At 43.2% G+C, this 7,540-nt stretch overlaps 1 long non-coding RNA gene across 1 annotated transcript; it reads right to left on the reverse strand.

Moving 5' to 3' along the window:
- Positions 1-991: 991 nt before the first annotated feature.
- Positions 992-6,076, reverse strand: LOC135932378 (uncharacterized). Its single transcript, XR_010573459.1, has 3 exons — positions 5,900-6,076; positions 2,627-2,800; positions 992-1,951 (listed from the first exon to the last, which is right to left on the reverse strand). It is a non-coding gene; the product is annotated as an uncharacterized LOC135932378 (long non-coding RNA).
- Between the last annotated feature and the right edge of the window lie 1,464 nt (positions 6,077-7,540).

Genomic DNA, 7,540 nt, shown 5'->3' on the forward strand with positions numbered 1-7,540 from the left:
TCGGTAGGTGGCTTTTCGCTTTGTTTATTTTGCTTTTTGTTTCTTTTCTCTTCACGCTTCTTACTTTCCTCCTGCCATGGTACAAAGAAACTTACGTATTCGAACATGCGCAGGACTTTCTTTTTACCACTAGTCTTTTCTATCTCTGCTTGTAGGCATTTACTTAATTGCTGTATTGGGCCAGGGCTACAGTTCCCCTCCCAGGCGGTGCAGTTTGTTTTTTTGGGATTTCTCCACCTATTTGCGCTTATCTGTCCTGCACCAGGGCATTTTTTCTCTAACCATTGTTCATCTGCAGTCAATTCGGGTTTTGTAGATTTATTTCCCATATTTAATTTTGATTTATTTTATTTGATAGTTCTTTATGTATTTAGCGCTTAGTAATACACACACACACCTGCGGCGCTTTCACTGGCACGAGAACAGAGAGAGGTGGCTGACACGCCCTTCTACTTTCAAGCTATTCTTGAAAGCGGTGTCACCTTTACGTGATAAAACACGACCTTCCTCTCAATTCACCAGTACTTCAGCAACCGACAGTAAACAAATCAGTGGAATAGTTCAGCCTCCTTATTGTGCTGTAGAAATCAACTTATTCCACCAAAAAAACAATAAAAGACAGACAGTTTTAACGCGCGTTCACGCTACCAGCTTCCTTAAAGCGAGCGTAGTGCTTCCAGCCTTTCTTAGGCGAGCTTATTTTTACCCTTTCGGGGAGCTACCAATCATTCTTAGACGAGCTCAATATTTATTTTACTGCTTCCAGCCCTCTGCGGGCGAGCTGACTACCAGTCCTCAGGACGAGCTTAATGCTTCCAGTCCGTCTTGGACGAGTCTTAAGTTTCGTTTTCGTTTTTGCGCAAACCTTTATTATCTCAAAGTAGTCTGTCTTACTTTGGCGCTGGTTTCTTCAGATGCACCTGATCAGCCCCCGACGGTGCGGACCGCTTGTAAAACGTTGACTAAGACCCGAATTCACGCTCTTGGGTTTTATCACACACCTAGTGCGTGAGCTGCCGGCAGACTTCAACCTGGGCTTCTCGCACCGACGGGAACTGGTGAGGTGCTTTCTGTGAGAGCTGCTTTAAATAGGCTGTCTCATCCGGCTTCGAAGGACCAAGAATTGTCAGGGGAAAATTTCCCAAATAGAAGGCTGCCAAAGTAAAACAGAGACACAGTGAGACAATATAATTAATCATATGTACATGGGTGAACGTCTCGAGAGAGAGTCACACAGTACTCTTCTTTATTGCAGGTTATATAGGCATGTAGGTTACACAGCAGACGGAGGCAGTCTCCGCCTTGCTTTCAGAATACAGATTGCTAAGCTGACAAATGCATATCTTGCTAAACATTCTGTCCGTACTATACTAAACGTCTGCTTAAGTGGCATTTTCCGTTGCTCTTTGCACAGGAACTTGTCTTCACAGGCATTTGATAAGCATAGGCAAGGCTTCATGTTTATCAGAGTGAATCATCATTCAGAGTTTACACAATTACAAGCAAAGCATATTTGAATAATAAACAAAATCTTTTCACATGTTTGAAAGTCTTTCCAGGTGAGTTTGATCCAGGAGGGTCTGAAGCCAGAGTCAGACAGAGACTGTGCAGAGACTGTAGAAGGACAGAGCAGCAGCAGAGCAGTCCAGATACACTGATGATCCTCTGTCAGATCCAGAGGGACACACAGGGATGATGCTGGACTCTACATTGTGTCTGACAGTGGAGCTGTTCTCAGAGCAGTTCACTCTGCAGCACTGACAGTCATCTGCACTTCATTCCTCTGTCAGTCACTGCTGGATGAAGCTCTCCTCTCCACCTCCCAGTAACATGGCCCAGTCAGAGCGTCTCTACACACAAGCCGCTGCTGCTTCAACCTCTCTGGATCATCAGGACACAGCTGCTCCTCTCTCAGCACACACACCGTCCTGTTTACCATCATCACCTCCACCTGCAGAGAGAAGAAGGAAGAGCAGAGGAGATAAACGAGTGTTTCCAGAGACTCTTCATCAGCTGTCAGTCAGTGATGCAGCACATCCAGTATAAAGAGCAGCAGGGACTTCAGTGCTGGGACTGTACTAGGACTCATTGTTGCTTCACTTTTTCTAATCTTTGGATTTTTATTGAAGTTGATGAAAATGTTTTTCCCTCCTAGTTTGAGTTTCATAGTTTCATTCATTAGAAGAACCTTGGTGTGTCCACTCTGAGCTCTGTAGGAACCCCAACAACAAGCCCAACAATCCAGATGGACGGTTCCAGCTGTTAACTGGAGGAATTCCATCCAAACATCTGCTCTCACTAAATTCTTCCTCACCTACAGACTGTGTTCTTCACTGCTTTAAACTTGGAAATGAATGCAGTCATTGGTCTGCGGCTGCTTTGTTCAGAGAGCTGATTGGCTGTTGACAGTGTTTGATCAGAACGTGTCAGCCGTTACTATGGTGACCATAAAGGTCAGAAACAGGAAGTGTTTGTGTCCAATCCTGAAGCCTGTCACCATTCTTCTCTCACAGCTTCACTGAGCAGCTGCAGCTTTACAGGAAACACTGGATCTTTGTTTCATACTGACTGTGTTTAGTACAATACTGCTGACAGCACCACCCACTCACTCCATCACTCTACTGACCCCAGAGTCTCCAGTCTGTAGTCTGGACTCTGCTGAAGATCAGACAGCTGCTTCACATCTGGATACTTCAGGTTGTTGTCCCACATGTACAGCTCTCTCAGATGGGAGGGGTTGGACTTCAGTGCTGCTGCCAGATAATCACAGCTGATCTTTGACAAACCACAGCTCATCAATCTGTATAAAGAATGAAAGATGTAAGTTTATTAGACAAAGTGTGAGCTTGAAATCATTCAGTGTTTCATCATCTGTTCAGAGCTGAAGAAGGTTCAGAATGTAGAAGTTTAGAAAATGGAAACTCCAAACAGCTGAAGCCAACAGGAAGCAGCTTCAAACAGGAAACTGTGCAGAGTTTCAGACTATATGTCCTGATGCAGCCAGTTGGATTTTGGAGATTTGAATCTCTGTTCTGTGACTAAGTCCTTGAATCATTTCTTCCAGTTGGTCCAACAAGACAGACTAAGTATTGGACATGTGTTGTGGCTCCATTAGGGGAGCTTCTACATGTGATGTGATGGCCCCTCTGGGTCTGTCTGGTCACAGGACTGAAAAGAGCTCAAACTGGGCACACAGTTGTTCCAGTCTGGACCAAAGACTCTATACTGGGACTGAGGGACTGCTTTGACTGCACCCACTGGGACTTTTTAAAGGCTCATGTTCTCACGTAGATCATTGATTTCTACTTACATTTCTTTCTGGGAAAAATGGGGATTACTTTGAAAACAGGAAGTATTTTCCCCAATAAGCAGCCCTGGATTAGTAAATCACTCCAACATGTTCTCAGGTAGAAGAAGCTGTCTTGTTATGAGGGAGAGAAGAAAAAGATTGAGGCACAGAAACTTGTTGAAAGAGAGATAAAGCAGCTAAAATCAGATGTAAAAGTAAAGCAGAGGATGAGCTGAATAAAGGACACTCAAGGCTGGCTTGGAAAGGAATGAAGTCCATGGTGGGGATGCAGAACAAGGAGCAAAGATGAATGTGATGCTGAATCAGCAGAAGACTTGGACTCATTGGATTCCAGCTTTGATATCATTGATTTCAATGAAGAGCTTTGTGATTGTAGCAAAGGGCTGGTAGCTCTGAGAGTCCCACTGATGAGGTGTTTGTGTGGAAATCTCTTAGTGGGACCAAAGAGAGAAAAAGCCCTGGTCCTGATGCTGTGGGAGGGAAATGATTGAAGTGTGCTGTGAGGAACTGACTGGGAGATTTTCACACATTTTCCAGTCCTCCTTGGAACAACAGGAAGTTCCCAGCATATGGAAACAAAGGTTAAGTGTCCTATGGCACTCAGTGATGATGGTGCTGTGGCCCCACCACCTCCACCTCTTTGTAAAGGAACTAACTGTAATCTGAAGCTTCAAATGGAACTAAGACTTCCTCCACTAGGTGGCAGTGTCTGATGAGAAAGTGTTAGTGGAGCTGGCCTGGAGTCAGAAACAGGAAGATGCAGGATTTGGGCTGAAATGGGGAAAAGTGGTTCGCACTAGTGCCTTAAAGCAAGAAGGTTGTAGGTTGAAGCTTGTTGGCCTTTCTGTGGAGGTTGGATGTTCTCCCACAGTCCAATGAAATGCTGCTTAGGTTCATTGGTGCTTCTAAATTGGCTGTAGGTGTGGATGTGAGAGAGTGCTTCTCTGTCTCTCTCTGTTGGCCCTGTGATGGACTGCTCACCTGTGCAGGTGGACCACGCCTCTTGCCCTATGACAGCTAGGGCACAGGCTGCAGCCCTGTGAGCCTAAGCTGAATAAACAGTTAGCAAAAATGATCCATAGATGGCCTGAAATCCCCCAGTTAGCAGTTTGGTAGATAGCTATGACATGCTAATCCCATCCAGCAGCTGTATTCTACCTGTAAGCTGATCCCTGCTGAGCCAAAGCACTTTTTCAGATACAAATTACAACCTTTAATAGAAACCTATTGGTCAGCATCTTATTAGCCTGCTGTTAGCTTCATTCCACAGAAAACTGAGAGAAACTAACAGAGTTGATAAAGAATAAAGAGAAATGTGCTGATTTAAAGCCTTTGAAGTGCTTCAGATGATCTCTGTCCACTTCTGTCCACTCATTCATTCATGTAAGCTTTCTAAGGCTACGTTCACACTGCAGGTCTTAATGCTCAATTCTGATTTTTTGATCAAATCCGATTTTTTTGTCTGCTTGTTCACACTACAAATAAAATGCGACAGCAAACACTCTCCAGTGTGAACCCTCAAAGCGGCCCGCATGCGCAAAAGAAGACGTCACACACAACGCGCTCTGTTTAGACCCAGAGCAAACAATATTGTTTGACTGATGGCCCTTAATATAAAGACTTCGGACTTTACGTTTCCCAATTTTTGCTTTAAGTTATTTTGTTATTTACATAATAATGTAAATAAAGTAATAATTATCCTTATTGCTGTTTTAGAGAGGCGGAGCTTCAAAGGATAGTTGCAGATTTCTGTCAGAATCTGCAGATTATACAGTACAAATAAAATGTTTCTCCAACGTTGTCTTCCCAACAGTTTCACTGACATCTACACGGGACGGCCAGGAAGCGTTCGCAATGTCTTCTCCGGCGCTGATAATTGGCATCTGTCTTGTGTCGGTGACGTAAAAGACGGATTTAATGCGACATGACCGTTCAAACAGCAGTCGCTTTCTAAAACATCGGATACGCATCGGATTCAGTACCACATACGAAAGTGACCCAGATCGGATTTGAAAATATCGGAGTTGTGCCGTTCACACTGTGATACCATGATCGGATATGGGTCGCATAGGGTCAGAAAAATCGGATTTGATGCGCTTTCGCCTGCAGTGTGAACGTAGCCTAATGCAGCTTTGATCTTCACAGTCTGCTTCATGAAACTCATTCTAACCCTGAATGTCAGAGTGTTCCTCCTTCTCTTTCCCATCATTCATGCTGGCAGTGGAGGAGATTTGGATGTTGGACTGTGTTTTGGATGATGTGTGTATGTTTGTGGTGGACTGCTGTCTGTAAAGCAAACGCACATTTTGCTTTGGATTTCAGTGTCAGACAGACTTTAAGGTGGAATGAAGAGTTGGAGAGTTTCACAGTGAATTATCCAGTGGAGGATTTTTCTTCTTCTTTGAAGGTTTGAAATGTGAACATTGTTCTGCTGCAGTCAATGGACTAAACCAGAGAAGAAGAAAACAGACTTTACCATGAAGATCCTCAGTGTGGATCAGTATAATATCAGCCTGATGTCTGCAGTTTAGTGTCAGCACAACTTTCACATCATATTCATCTCAGCACAACTAAAACATGCTGACTGACCTCAGAGTTTCAAGTCCACATCCTGGACTCTTCAGAAAACCACACAGATGCTTCACTCCTGAATCCTGCAGCTTGTTGTTATTCAGCTCCAGCTCTCTCAGATGGGAGGGGTTGGACTTCAGTGCTGCTGCCAGATAACCACAGCTGATCTCTGACAAACCACAGAGACTCAATCTGTATAAAGAATGAAAGATGTAAGTTTATTAGACAAAGTGTGAGCTTGAAATCATTCAGTGTTTCATCATCTGTTCAGAGCTGAAGAAGGTTCAGAATGTAGAAGTTTAGAAAATGGAAATTCCAAACAGCTGAAGCCAACAGGAAGCAGCTTCAAACAAACACAACAAGAGAAAAAACTCTGAATGTTTCACATTAAAGTCGTACATTTATCATAAAAACAGGACAAAGACTTGAAAAAGTCGTGTTTTTCCTTCCAGGAACCACAAGGCTTCACTTTTAAAGGTGAAGTGTGAAAGAAATGGACATATTTGAAGTCCAACACCTTTTTCCAGTCACATGATTAAAGCCGACAAACTACAAGCTCATTTTCATTCCAACAAGTCATCTTCTGACCTGGACTAACAACACTGGTCTCTATGTGCAGCTGGCTGTGAGACCAGTGCTCAGGGAGCGTCTACAAAGTGCAACACTGAAAGAACATCACACACTCATTTGCTTCCAGCACTTTCACACAAACATCTACTGTCATTATTGTCACCAAACTCTGTGGATCCTTTATTGCAAATTCAAATGGGATCAAATGGTCAGACAAAAGAGGGTTATGAGGAAATATGATGAAATGTTGTGTATTAGCAGCAAGTTATTGAATCATTTTCCTCAGAAACCAAACAAAATGATTGACAAACATGTTTTTACAAACTCAGTGTTGGACTTGGATCAGCAGGATAAGCTGATGTTTAAAGGCATTTGAGTCTCGCTGTATGAGAGTCCAGTTGTTACTCAATATTTATGGATGATGTTCTTTCAGTGTTGCACTTTGTAGACGCTCCCTGAGCCTCACAGCCAGCTGCACATGGACCAGCTGACATTACCCAGCATTAGAGGCGGCTGTAAAAAAATGGATTTTCCTATTTAAATGGTTTTAATTTGAATAAAGCAATGTTGATTCATTCAATCCTGAATGGATTTTTAATATAAATGTATTTTGCCAGAATCTCAGGTTAAAGCTCCCAAAAGTATTTCAACAACAAGCAAACAGATAAAACAGTAAATGAGAGCAGCTAAACACACAAAGATGGAAACACAGAGCGTGGATCGTTCACTCGACGGCACGTACACGGACACGCCGTCGGGGCTGAAAGTGGACAGCTCACAGATCCTGAAGCTGCAGGTTTCATCTGTCTCCAACCAAAACTGAGTGAACCAGCAGCAAAAGAAGATCCAAACTACGCTTTACGTTTGATGAACATCGTCATGAATTCTCTCTGACTTTGACCTTTACTTCCTGCACAGCTCTCTCTCTCTCAGTGTACTTCAAGAACAGTTTACCTTCAAAAATCTGTTTTCTGCATTATTCACTGCTTATTACGCACCAGTCTGCTGTTGTGTTCACTGCTGTCGGCCTCTGAAAACAAAGCCTCATTTCTGCTGTTCAATACTGAAGAAATTGAAAGCTTTTAAAAT

Source organism: Pelmatolapia mariae, unplaced genomic scaffold (genome assembly GCF_036321145.2).
Source record: "Pelmatolapia mariae isolate MD_Pm_ZW unplaced genomic scaffold, Pm_UMD_F_2 NODE_ptg000604l+_length_42501_cov_1, whole genome shotgun sequence".
Classification (NCBI taxonomy): domain Eukaryota; kingdom Metazoa; phylum Chordata; class Actinopteri; order Cichliformes; family Cichlidae; genus Pelmatolapia; species Pelmatolapia mariae.